The 14,444-nt window shown below is 31.0% G+C and overlaps 1 long non-coding RNA gene across 1 annotated transcript in view; it reads left to right on the plus strand.

The window, feature by feature from the left end:
- Window positions 1-2,200: 2,200 nt before the first annotated feature.
- Window positions 2,201-14,444, plus strand: part of LOC143078451 (uncharacterized) — a 28,366-nt gene continuing 16,122 nt past the window's right edge. The window contains exons 1-2 of the long non-coding RNA XR_012979229.1: window positions 2,201-2,252; window positions 10,762-11,132. This is a non-coding gene — a long non-coding RNA (uncharacterized LOC143078451). The remainder of the gene's footprint in view (window positions 2,253-10,761; window positions 11,133-14,444) is intronic.

Consider the following 14,444-nt stretch of genomic DNA (forward strand, 5'->3'; position numbering starts at 1 on the left):
TCACTAATCAGTCACATGTCTCATGATAAATCTTTTGCTGACAGTGATGAATTTTAAAGTTATACAGAAACAAAATTAATGCTGTGTTGTTTGTTTGGAAGTCTTTTCTAAAACAATCAATGAAAACTCAAGGATTTTGAAGCATTTGCATCGTCCCATTGGTTGCAATTAATCTCAATAAATTGAGGGAATATATGCGATAATTTTCAATAAGTAATATAAATTAGTCAACTCACACTTTTATACATTTCTTTTGAGCATTCTATGAAAAGTAAAGGTTCTTCTGACCTAGAACCATTCTTACATGATAAATATATACTTCCACTCTGTGTAGTATTTCTATTTGTATTCATCTGACGAGTTTATAGATATAGGAAGATGTGGTATGAGTACTCTCCATCCAAACAACAATTTATAAAAGTAAACCATTATAGGTCTTCAGCACGGAGCATTGGCTAAGCCTAAACCTTTTTCAACTGATTTTTATTTCGTTCTTATGTCGTAATGTGACACCACTCTCCCAGGTTAGGGGGAGGGTTTGGATTCCGTTTAACCCCGCTACATTCTGTATGTATGTGACTGTTCAAAGTCAGGGGCCTGTAGTTCAGTGGTTGTCGTTTTTGAAGTGTTACATATTTGTTTTTCGTTCATGTTTTCTCATTTGAATAGTTTTACATTTTTCATTTCGGGGCCTTAAATGGCTGACTATGCGGTATGGGCTTTGCTCAGTGTTGAAGGCTGTTCGATGACATATAGTTGTTAATTTCTGTGTCATGATTTGGTCTCTGGTGGAGAGTTGTCGCATTGGCAATTATACCACATCTTCTTTTTATGATTAAGTCAGCTATTTAGGATATCAAGGCAAAAAGCGAAATATATATTCACCCATCGTTATTTCCATTGCGGAAACATCGTGTGCAGATAAGAAAAAACAAAATAATTTAAGAGAAGCTTTATTATAACTGTTGACATAATATCACCAAATATGCTTTAATTTGACGATAAACAAGGAAAATCAAGAAAGTTTTCAAAATATACCAATTTCATCTTAGTTTGTTACCATGGTAACCTCGTTAAACATGATTTTTTCCCTTCTAAATTTTTGCGCCTTCTCTTTCCCTATGCTTCTTTTTTCTAATCAAGTCAGCTATTTAGGATATCAAGGCAAACAGCGAAAATATAGATATTCACCCAAGGTGTTTCATCTTTTTATATATGAATCTCTTCCCTATAGTATTGATTATATTTACATATAAACCATGTGACAAAAAACTACCCACACTAATACAATTGATTATATTGGGTGACAAGTTGTTCCTATTATTATTTTAATATGCATTTTCGCCAATAAACATAATCTGCTTGAACAAGTTAGAAGCACGTGTTTTTATGTAAACAAAGTAATTTCTTTAAATCCTTTTGGTTTTCTATGTCAAACATGTTTGTTGGGTTTTTTTCAAACTGAAGTAGTAAATGAAGTTTAAATTTTAATATGTTTGCCTGAAAGAGAAATCAATGACATAATGTTCCTGTGCATGCTATGCATATTTTCCTAGCCACATTACAAAAACTCCAATTCATTGAAAAATATCTTTCTTGGTATGCAACATTTGCCTTATGCCTAAGTGCAAATAACTTAGGCCAGGAGTTATCTTTTTTAAATTGTTTCACATATGACATGTCGGGGCCTTTAAAATTCAGCATAGGTTTTGTTCACTGTACGTTGAACTATGCTTATCTGCATATAAAAAAAGAAGTACATGCATATCATTGGAATTCTGGTTAATTGTTGTATCATTTGGAGTCATAACACTTCTCCTTATTTTATAAACATTTATTAACAAATTCCTTTTCTTGAACTGAAGAATAAGAATAGTCACAAACAAAAACATAATTACAATTTAATTTGGCTTTGTCATCTACCAGTCAAAAACTTGTTGCACATACTAAATACCTCTTGTGATTGTTATCACCCACGGATATTAGCGGGGTTCGTGCTGCTCAGTCTTTAGTTTTGTATGTTGTGTTTCGTGTATTATTGTGTGTCTGTGTGTCTTTATATTTTACTAGCCTTGGCGGTGTCAGTATATTTTCGACTTGTGCGTTTAAATGTCCCTCTGGTATCTTTCGCCTGTCTTAGATTGATATCTTTTCTACCCTGACCCAAATTTAATAGATAACATGAAGTGAACTTTACATCCATGTAACGAATAAGGACGTAAACAGTATACTAGTGCTATGTATCAAATGCAGTAAGTATTAGATTAATAAAGGTAGATCATCACTGCATGTTTCATCAGATGTTGAGCACTATTTCAAAATTGCACATATTTTTGGAAAATATTTCGTCAAGATATATTATATGAAAACATCAAATTGTTATCTAAAGACAAGACGTCACAATTATGTTATAATATGTAACGTTTTCGGGAAAACGATGATTAATACCGAATGTATATGCAGTTTTACATCGTTATTTCCATTGTTGAAACATAAAAAAACAACACAATAATTTAAGAGAAGCTTTATTATAACTGATGACATATTCTCACCAAATATAAAGTTGATTCTTTTATACGCACATACTTTGCCAATCTTAAATATGCATTAATTTAACGAGAAACAAGGAAAATCAAGATTTTTTTTCAAAATATTAATATACCAATTCCATCTTAGTTTGTCACATGTCATGGTAACCTCGTTTAACATGATTTGTTTTCCTTCTAAATACCTGAAACCTAAGTCTTATGACAAATTTAAGTAAATGTATTTAGATACGCGCGATGTTCGTACATGTAAGCGTAAAAAACGTCGCGAATATTTCGACTAAAACCTTGTTATTAAGCATGTGCGACATTCTTGTAAGACTCCGCAAAATCGACGGTGCTTATTGAAAATTGATGTATTTCAGATTTTTGAAAAATTAAGAAAAATAATATTTTAAAAAATCATAAAATTCTACCATCATAAGAGCACTGATAAGCAAACAATAACACCTAATAAATTTGAGTTGAGTTCGATTTTACGTCAAAAAATGGCGGTGCGACAACCTTGTAAGCCTTTGAAAAATTGCTCATAAATTACCATATATCATTTATCAGGATATTTGTCTTTAAACTCATAAAATTATGCAAATTTACATTGATGTAGTAAATACAAATACTAAACTTTTTTTCATTGTAGATAAATGTTTTCTGATTCTCAAATCTGGAAACCCATTTTTTTCCCATGATGGGACAGATTTGTCCTTGTAGTATAGAATGCTTTTTTTCTATGACGTCATCCTAATGTCATAAAAAATGCATAAAAGACTGAAGGAACCTTTCTTTTAAATAATGGAAAAAAAACGTTTTTCAAATTTTAAATAGTTTAGACGAAAATAATAGTTACGTGGTTACAATCAATGAAATATGTTACGCGGGACAGCCTAAAATTAGCCGTTTTTTTTTTTAAATGACGCTTGTCGCATGCAGCATTAAACATATTTTCAGCAATTATTTTTTTCGTTTTTATTTTTAAAAAAACATTATTTTTTAGAATACGAACAATAGCAATGAATATGATATCACAAAATTATATATTTTTGACTTGCATCTTGTCAACTACACCGATTTTCCAATGAGGTACGAACATCGCGCGTAACGTCATTATAAATTTAAAATTTGCAGAAATATTTGGGATTACGATGTTTAGAAGAAAAAAAAACAACGAATGATGCGGCCGAGGGTGAGGGTGACGCGCGGTCACACTTTTTCGTTTCCGCTTTCAATCGTGTGACATTTAAAAATGGCATGGAAGAAAACACCATCAATCTGTCAAAACAAACATAAGGTATGCGAGTACCTTGTTCTCCGAATTGCTTTTGCTACAGAAAGAAGTTGTATCATAATAGTTAGTTCTGTGTGTTGTTATGTCTTTTATGATTATAATCGGCATAGACAGGATTAAAATTGTATTGAAATTCTCGAAACAATTTTGCTTTATGTATTGTTCTAGATTAATCTAAAACCATTGTGAATAAATCGAAAGAAGTCATAAAAAACCTTTCCATTAACATCGAATAATCTACATAACAAACATTACATTAAGATATGAGAAAAGACAACCTCTGACCAGATTTCATGATACAATTATTATTTAGTATTCTTATACATCCCGTCATTGTGTTATTGTGCTATTGTAAAATTTTGTATTCTTGTCTTTAATTATTGCTGGTATGCTTTGTATGTATTCCTGTTTGTCCTTCTTTGTTACATATTTGTTTGTTTTTAAAGAGATTAAGATTATAACACGATGTTGACTTCTGTACCCCTATTTTTGATATTTTTACCTATTATGTCTGTTTGTTTTATTAACACATCGTTGTCAATGTAGTGGATTTTGATGCGACTGTCATGCACGTGAGAGGTTTGGCTGGCTGTGGGGCCAGGTGTTATCCACCGTTTTCTACAAAAGAGAGTGCCTGCGCCAGGTCAGAAATATGACAGTTATCCACTCGTTTGATGTGTTTGATCTTTTGATGTTGCCATTGGATTAGGGACTCGGAGTTCAGTATTCTTTTTTTTTTTTTTACTTTTCAGTATTGTTTAGAAATAGAGGCGACGGATAACAAATGGAAATTGTCATTTTGCATAGTTTCTTTTGTAACCTATTCTGACATCAGACTCTGACTTCTTTTAAACTGAGTTTTTCTGTGCGTATTGCTATGTGTTTCTTTATTCTACAATGGCTAGTGGTATAGGGGGAGGGCTTAAATCTCGCAGAACATGTTTAACCCCGCAGCATGTTTGCGACTGTCCCAAGTCCTGTTTTGAGAATTATTATATATTGCGAAAGGATTATGCTCTCCGGTTAAAACATTAAGCAAAAAATAGTTTTAAAATATAATTTATATGTCAACGTGATCGGACTATATTGCCTGCGTAAAAACCTATTGATATGAAATATATGCAAGTATATGATTAATTTATTTTAGTTTCTAAGGGGCGCCGAATGGGACTTGCACTTTTTGTAATCAAAATCAATTTTGTGTATACAAAATTCAATTCTGTCATGATAACAAAATCATTTTTGTGTTACAAAACTATGTGATACAGACTTGTTTTATGAGAACTACAATTTTATAATGACAAAATTCTTTTTTTGTAGACAAAATTCATTTTTGTAGACAAAATTATTTTTGTCATGACAAAAGTAAATTTTGTCAATAAGGTATGCATATATAAACTTATTTGCATACAAAATTGACTTTTGTTACCTGATATGGAAATTAAAACACAAAAGTCAATTGTGTCAGGCAAGATTCAATTTTGTGAACCAAATTAAATTTTGTGACGACAAAATTCAATTTTGCGAAGACAAAATACAAAAGTCAATTTTGTCACATAAAAGTCAATTTGGTGTCACAAAAGTCGATTTTGTGTCACAAAAGTCGATTTGTGTCACAAAAGTCGATTTTGTATGCAAATTAGTTCTCAGAATCCAAACTAAACTAATTTGCATACAAAATTGACTTTTGTCGCCCAATTTTCAAATTAGGTAAGAAAAGTCAAGTCTGTGATACAAAAATGAATTTTGTCATGACAAAAGTAACTTTTGTCAACTGAAAGATAATTTTGTATGACAAAATTTTAATTTGCAGTATACTACACATTTTGTTAAACTGAACTCATTTTTGTTGAACAAAACTCACTTTTGTCCGTACAAAATTGAATTTTGAACACAAAACCACAAGAGTCCCGTTCGGCGCCCCGTAGTTTCAGTAAGTGATTATACATTATTAGGAAGACAATGTTTGCAATTGTTTCAATTATAGAGTTTCAATTACAGAAACAAATAAAAGGTTTAGATTTAAAACCCAAATGTGCACGACGTGTTATAAGCATGTGGAAAATGTCGCATTTTTCCAAGATTCAATTGACTGAAGGCTATAAATTTACATGACATATGTTTTACAAATATAAGAATAAGAATAAGAATAGAAATAAGAATATTTTATTATTCCAATCAAGGGCCCTTGATGGGCAGCATAACATGTACACATAGAACAATACATCATGATTTGTAACAGAAACACATTTTTATATAATAAAATGAAACATTAAAAAAAAAGTTCAGACAGGTGTTATTATCTTCATTCTATAAAAATCAAATACATTTATAGTTCCAGGCATGATCAGAACCATAAAATCATTACAATTATCATTGTAATTACATGCATTAATTAACATTTCGTCTAACATCTAGACATGTAATAATATAGCTCCCTAAATATTTAAGTACAAACAAATTTTCATTAGTAAATAACCAAACAAATTTTGCCTCATTTGAAAGATGTATAAAATTAGGACAAATACAGTTTATCTCCTTGAAAAATATCTCCCTATCATTTTTGTATGCTGGACAACTAGTTATAAAATGTTGTTCATCTTCAACCAGATTTAGAGTACATTTCTTACAAAGCCTTTGATTTCTTTCATGTATATGATGATGTCTTAGATAACAGTCAAGTATATAAACCACTATTGTGCACTTTTCTAAGCACCTTGCGAAATTCTTTAATTTCACTTTACGGTATATTGATGATGTCCTATCATGGAATAACCCATATTTCAGCCAATATTTGCATCTCATATATCCTAGTGAACTTGAAATTAAGGATACTTCTGATACTAGAAGGACTGCTTCATACCTTGACCTTTTCCTCAATACTGACATAGATGGACGACTTCACACGAAAATCTATGATAAACGGGACGATTTCAATTTCCCAATTATCAATTTCCAATTTCTCAGCAGTAACATACCCTCTGCCCCTTCGTATGGTGTTTACATATCTCAATTGATACGTTATTCTCGTGCATGTTCACACTATACGGACTTCATATACATGAGTGTGCTCCTAACGCAGAAACTGCTCCAACAATGTTATGAGGAGAACAGATTAACAATGACACTCCGTAAATTTTACGGACACCATCACGAATTTGTTGATCCATACGATGTATTTTTGTTCAAACTAATTATGGAAATATTTTCTCTTATTTTTTAGTGTAAATTCGCATTGCGATAAGACGTGTCACGGTACTTGTCTATCCCAAATTCATGTATTTGGTTTTGATGTTATACTTGTTATTCTCGTGGGATTTTGTCTGTTGCTTGGTCCGTTTCTGTGTGTGTTACATTGTAGTGTTGTGTCGTTGTTCTCCTCTTATATTTAATGAGTTTCCCTCAGTTTTAGTTTGTTTCCCCGATTTTGTTTTTTGTCCATGGATTTATGAGTTTGAACATCGGTATACTACTGTTGCCTTTATTTACCACGTGTTAGATGTGGTTTGTCATTACCTCGTCTGTTCTTTTTATTACAGAACGTGACTTATTACTACTTCAGTTAATACTTCAGTTTCATTATGTATATCTTTTATATTCATTTGATAAAATTTACTGTTTGAATAGTATAAATTGTTCTAAATAATAAGGATGTTCTTATCCCAAGCATAAAAACATAGCCGTTTTTGACACAACCTTTTTCAACTTTTGATCTTCAGTGCTGTACAACTTTGTACTTTTTTCACTTTCGATCTTTTATATCTGAACGTCACTGGTGAGTCTTGTGTGGACGAGGCGCGTTTTTGGCGTATTGAATTTTAAACCTGATGCCTTTTGTTATCTATTAATCATTTGTTTCTTTGTCTAATACGTTCTCCTATTTATTTGTATTGTAGTCCTGTAATATTATGTTGTCATTTCAATGTTATATTTAACATTGCCATTAAAGTGCGAGGTTTGGCATGCCACAAAACCAGGTTCAACCCACCATTTTTATCTTTAAAAATGTCCTGTACCAAGTCAGGAAAATGGCCATTGTTGTATTATAGTTCATTTCTGTGTGTGTAACATTTTAACGTTGTGTTTCCGTTGTGTCGTTTGTTTTCTCTTATATTTGCGTGTGAATTCACATTACTATAAGACGTGTCACGGTACTTTTCTATCTCAAATTCACGTATTTGGTTTTGATGTTATATTTGTTATTCTCATCGGATTTTGTCTAATGCTTAGTCCGTTTCTGTGTATGTTACATTTTAATGTTGTGTCGTTCTTCTCCTCTTATATTTAATGCGTTTCCCTCAGTTTTAGTTTGATACCCTAATTTTGATTTTTGTCCATAGATTTACGAGTTTTGAACAGCGGTATACTACTGTTGCCTTTATTTATTCCCGAATGTATAAAAAAAGAAGATGTGGTATGATTGCCAATGAGACAACTATCCACAAAAGACCAAAATGACACAGACATTAACAACTATAGGTCACCGTACGGCCTTCAACAATGAGCAAAGTCCTTACCGCATAGTCAGCTATAAAAGGCCCCGATAAGACAATGTAAAACAATTCAAACGAGAAAACTAACGGCCTTATTTATGTAAAAAAATGAACGAAAAACAAATATGTAACACATAAACAAACGACAACCACTGAATATACAGGCTCCTGACTTGGGACAGGCACATACATAAATAATGTGGCGGGGTTAACATGTTAGCGGGATCCCAACCCTCCCCCTAACCTGGCACAGTGGTATAACAGTACAACATAAGAACGAACTATAAAAATCAGTTGAAAAAGGCTTAACTCATCAGATTGACAAAAATATAACTGTTTTGCTGAGTATTAATTCGAATTGCTTTAAGACGTGGCACGGTAATTTTCCATCCTAAATTAATTTGTTGGGTTTTGATGTTGTGTTTGTTGTTGTCATCGGATGTTTTCAAATGTCTTAACGTTTGTAGTTGTAAATCGTATTTTTTCTGTTGTATTCGTGTGTTGTGTTGGGGATAACTTCTCATCCAGTTCATTTGGTAGATTTGATTTTGGATCAACGAAATTTACACGATATATTTGGTTTGCAGTTTGATCAGAAGAAACACCGACAAAGCTAGATAATACAATTAATAAAAGCTAAATTTACTGATGAGTAAAATTAACGGTGTCTTCCTCGAATGCCAACATTTTATATGGTACTTATTCCTTGAACGCCAACAAAAATATTTCAATAGATGTTTATTGAATAACAATAGATGTTTATAAGACTATTAAAATGTTTTTATAATTATCAAACTGTTAAAAGTAAAAAGTAAACTTGATAAAATAGCAACAATTTAAAAGTGAAAAAAGTAGATTTTGGGAATAAGATTGTTTTGAATTTTTAAGAAATAAAAATAATTTAAAACATTTGCATTACTTTTTATTGAAAATAAAGCGATATTTTGGGAATGGACAGAAATATTAAAGACATTTTAGTTAATTATTTGAATTTCAATCAAAACTAAGGATATTAGAGATTTATCAATTCCATATAATTTTAACTAATCTATAAGTTAATATGAACTTATAACCAAAACAAATATCCTGAGCAACTGAACAAAATAAAAACATAGTAATCATTCGGGATTACCTAATGGAAGGGTATTACAGCACACACAACCATAGAAATATTGAAAAGAAACATCAAAGTCAAAATGGAATTCCTGAAAATATGCACTTGTTGACTTCGTGCTACAAAACTTTTCAAAGTTTCATTTTAAGAAATTCCATATTTTTTCAAGCAGTAACAGCAAAAAAATATATTTTCAACAATTTTACAGCCATCACAACTTATTGTGTAACTATCTGAAATATGCTTGGAAAATTAGATCCTGTATTGTGAATTAATTGTAACTTCATTATATCATGTATTGTTCTCTGCTATCTGTTGTTTTGTCACATTGTATACTTGTTTATGTATTGCCATAGCATGTTTTTCATGCTTTCGCAAATAAAATATTCATTCATTCATTCATTCAACCTTTAACTGGATTAAGCTACCTGTTTAATTAATATGATTGTTTTGATAAGCAGCATGCACTTTTGTTGTGATAACTACCTACACCTATTCCTTGAACGCCAACATAATTTTAAGGTAAATTGTCGGTCAATCAAATGATGTTGGAATTCAAGGAATAAACCAAATAACAAATTTTATTTATTCAACTATTAGTTATTACTCTATAATATGGTAAAAAAATCAACCAAAAAATCGATTCGGTTTGGCCCCAGAAGACTTTTAAAATGTTTTTATCAGTGAAAAAGCTTCAAATTATCTTCCCTTTAACAAAAATGCCATTTTTTGGCATTAAAATTGAAATATCTTCTTAAACGCATCGGTGACCTATATTTTATATTATTGTTTTCAAATAAGCTTTAGATTAACTAAATAATTGTAAAATTTTAGCGATTTCTGTAATTTAGTTATTTTTTTATTTCAATATTACCTTTATTTCTCCTATTAGTTCAACAGAAAAAAAGGACATTAACAAAAATGTATGTTTCTTTCGGAGGCAGATTGTTAGCTTAAATGAACGGTGACCCTATTTTTTATTTCATTTTTCTATTAAGTATATGATAACGTTCATTTATGAAAAAATATAGAGAAATCCTATATTAGGAAAAAAAATTGATTTAGACCCGCGAGCCCCCTTAAATATTATATTATTAATTGCATTATATCTTAACTTAATCACATTTTGTTTTTACAGGGTCGCAAGCTAGCGTAGTCTTTTTTTCTAGATTCTTTGATATTTTTGTTTTAATTGCACAACTTTTATAGACTAACTCAGTATGATATAGAACTACATTGCCATTTAGCTACAGATTTTAGTAATATAACTTGCTTGGTTGCTGTCTTATGGCATATATTACACGCTCTTTTTATTCACAATTTTAGGAACTGTTGTTCGGGAAGCCAGACAATAGAGATAACCTGGGCTGCACCAAATAAAAAATATGAAACATTTGTTGTTCGTTACAAAGAAGAAAAGAAAAGTGATTCAGACTTCATATTTAAAACTACTAAAACAGAGTCATGTACTTTACAAAATTTGAAAAGTGAAACTGAATATTATATAATCATTTGTGGGATAGACGATGATGATGAGTCGAAACTGTTCGAAACAACGCAATCTACTATCAAATCGCCAGCTTCAAAGTTGAAGGATGAATCTGAATATGAGGGCAAGGTCGACGGAAGCGTTTCAATTTATCGAATGCAGTTGAAAGAAGATATAGTCGCCCCTGGTATCATGCGATACACTTTAGGTTTGTAAGGCAAAAATTAAATGAAATCATTTGATATCCCTGTCAAGTTCAATACAAATATTTAAAGGCACACCCAGTTAAAGATAAAATAACCAAAATACATAACCCCGCACAATATTGCTCTCCGTTTTATTAAGTTCGTTAATATTCTATTCGGTACACAAAAGTATTTACTCCATAACACGATAAACCAAAGTGTATATTATATTTGAAAGTGTTCAGATAATGATGATAAATAATGTATAAGACGAATTTCTTAAATCACAAATGCAATGTCAAGTTTCAGTTTACACCAATTATGAGTATTTGGTCTAGTTTGAGGACTCACAATGTAACATGTGCTATTTTGGGATTCTTTGTTTGAATCTCTTCGATTTTCCATTTTTAATCAAATAGTACACAAACTGTGATAATAAAAACGATAAACTGATGTGTGCATTCTTAATTTCACAAGGGACTTTTGTTTACTTTTGAAAAAAGTAAAATCACAAAAATACTGAACTCCGAGGAAAATTCAAAACGGAAAGTCCCTAATCAAATGGCAAAATCAAAAGCACCAACATATCAAACGAATAGATAACTGTCATATTCCTGACTTTGTACAATGTTTGGTTTATGTGCCTTCTTTTTATAAATGAGAAAATAAAAAAACCATGTTACTCCGTATTTCAGAAACAATGTGATTTATTAGAAAACTTTTTAAAACTATCTGTTATAAATTTTGAAATCATAAAGAAACTAAGCTGTCAACTCCACCAGACAACGTAAACCTTAGACTGATTTGGCTATTTGTTAATTATTTTTTTTGTCATATAACTCTTCAACTGTTTGTGTTCTCATACATCTTTGGCTTCAACAATCGGAGTGTATAAAAACATTTATTCCAACAGAAAAGTCTTGAAAACACTTTTTGTCACAACAATACTTATTTATCAGAGTTACAGCCTTAAAGAAATCACTGCATATTCTCTATTTTTTCTTTTACAGAACATTTTATACCCTTAACCCTGTTTCAATTTTTTTACTGAATTTGATAACAAGACTTTAATTATTGTCAGCTTACCCTATGTGCATGTTTTCTGACATGAACTGTCTAGAACCTGTTTGAAACTATTCTTATAACAAATTAAAATTATTTCAGAATACTATAAATGTCAAGTTTAGTAGTTTATCATTCAAACATTCAAGATTATATAAAGTATCAAACCCTGCCTTTGTCTCCAGTCCACATCTTACTGTATGCCTATTTGTCAATTAAAGTTAACAATTTCTTTCTACCTTAAATGGTAAGTGTTAAAATGTTGTGACAACAATATCATCTCTAACCACTTATCTAACATAATTTAGCAAATATATGAACTATAATTGTCTGCTCTATGGTCGGGTTGTTGTCGATTTGACACATTCCCCCTTTCCTTTCTCAATTTTATAATTGTTTAAACAAAGCCATATTTTAAAACTTTCTATATGTTAAGTTACCAGACTTATGTATAACTTCACCAACAGTTTTATAGAACTGACTGCTAACATCTGTTCATTTGGATAATTTAAAAGCACACTCATTGTTTTCTATACAAAATACCTTTAAAAAAATAAAATCATAGCCTTTATAGGTTAAATTATCTGTTGTGTGACCCAGGAGGGAGGCATTTTCCTTGGGTTTTTTTTGCAACCTGGGCTTCATATTTGCTAAATTATTCTGCTTTTCTGCGAATATGGAATATGGAATATTCAGTACATATTGAGGATACAATACACTTTTGGTATTTTTATTGAGGTATTTCTTGCTTGTATTTTGTCGCGCTCACAAAAAAAAGCATATTCCGGTGTTACAGCTAACTTTTGTGTTTTTGACAGAACAAAAACACCCAAAAACAATATCCAGGCAGGATCTATGAGTTTCAATGGCTGTTAAAAGTAAATATAAACTCTTCTTATCAATTGAAATTACAAATAGGCATACATTAAGCTGTTGTCTTCTCTATGGTCGGGTTGTTGTCGCTTTGACACATTCACCATTTCCTTTCTCAATTTTATTAAGAATTTATTTTGAATTTTAAAAGGCCTTTAAGTAAATCATAGTTAAGGCTAAGGATTTTCTCAATCTTCATGAAATATTCATTTAACCTTGTATTTGAATTAATTTCATTTCAACCTCCGAGATAAACAAGATTTGTTGAAATTCTTCATTTTATATAAGAAATATAGAATAGAAAAATCAAAACTTGATCTTTTTATCCAGCGTTAATATGCATTGTGTTTAAATGTAAAATCAGTATTTAGTTCTATTATAATCTTAAATCAATCCTAATTCTATCTCACTTTTGAGATATAGTTTTTCAAATGTAACGTCATTTGTGTGATGTTTCAGAAATTCATGTGACGTAATTGTTGTGCCTTTTCACCATTCGTATGTGACGTCATTTTTATGATTTTTTGCGTTGAGGCCTGGACTAAGTCGGGTGTGTCTATTTTTCTGTGTTGGTCTTTGCATTATGTACTCGGGTTTTGTTTTCTGTAATTAGTTAATACTCCGGTTTCATTATGTATATCTTTTATATTCATTTGATAAAATTTACTGTTTGCATAGCATAAATTGTTCTAAATAATAAGGATGTTCTTATCCCTAGCATAAAAACATAGCCGTATTTGACACAACCTTTTTCAACTTTTGATCTTCAGTGCTGTACAACTTTGTACTTTTTTCACTTTCGATCTTTTATATCTGAACGTCACTGGTGAGTCTTGTGTGGACGAGGCGCGTTTTTGGCGTATTAATTTTAAACCTGATGCCTTTTGTTATTTATTAATCATTTGTTTCTTTGTCTAATACGTTCTCCTATTTTTTTTGTATTGTAGTCCTGTAATATTATGTTGTCATTTCAATGTTATATTTAACATTGCCATTAAAGTGCGAGGTTTGGCATGCCACAAAACCAGGTTCAACCCACCATTTTTAACTTTTAAAAATGTCCTGTACCAAGTCAGGAAAATGGCCATTGTTATATTATATAGATATAGGAAGATGTGGTGTGAGTTCGTTACTGTGTGTATAACATGTTAACGTTGTGTTTTCGTTGTGTCGTTTGTTTTCTCTTATATTTGAATGTGATTTCAGATTACTATAAGACGTGTCACGGTACTTTTCTATCCCAAATTCATGTATTTGGTTTTGATGTTATATTTGTTATTCTCATCGGATTTTGTCTAATGCTTAGTCCGTTTCTGTGTATGTTACATTTCAATGTTGTGTCGTTGTTCTCCTCTTATATTTAATGCGTTTCCCTCAGTTTTAGTTTGTTACCCCAATTT

The sequence above is a fragment of the Mytilus galloprovincialis genome, chromosome 6 (genome assembly GCF_965363235.1).
Source record: "Mytilus galloprovincialis chromosome 6, xbMytGall1.hap1.1, whole genome shotgun sequence".
Taxonomy (NCBI): Eukaryota; Metazoa; Mollusca; class Bivalvia; order Mytilida; family Mytilidae; genus Mytilus; species Mytilus galloprovincialis.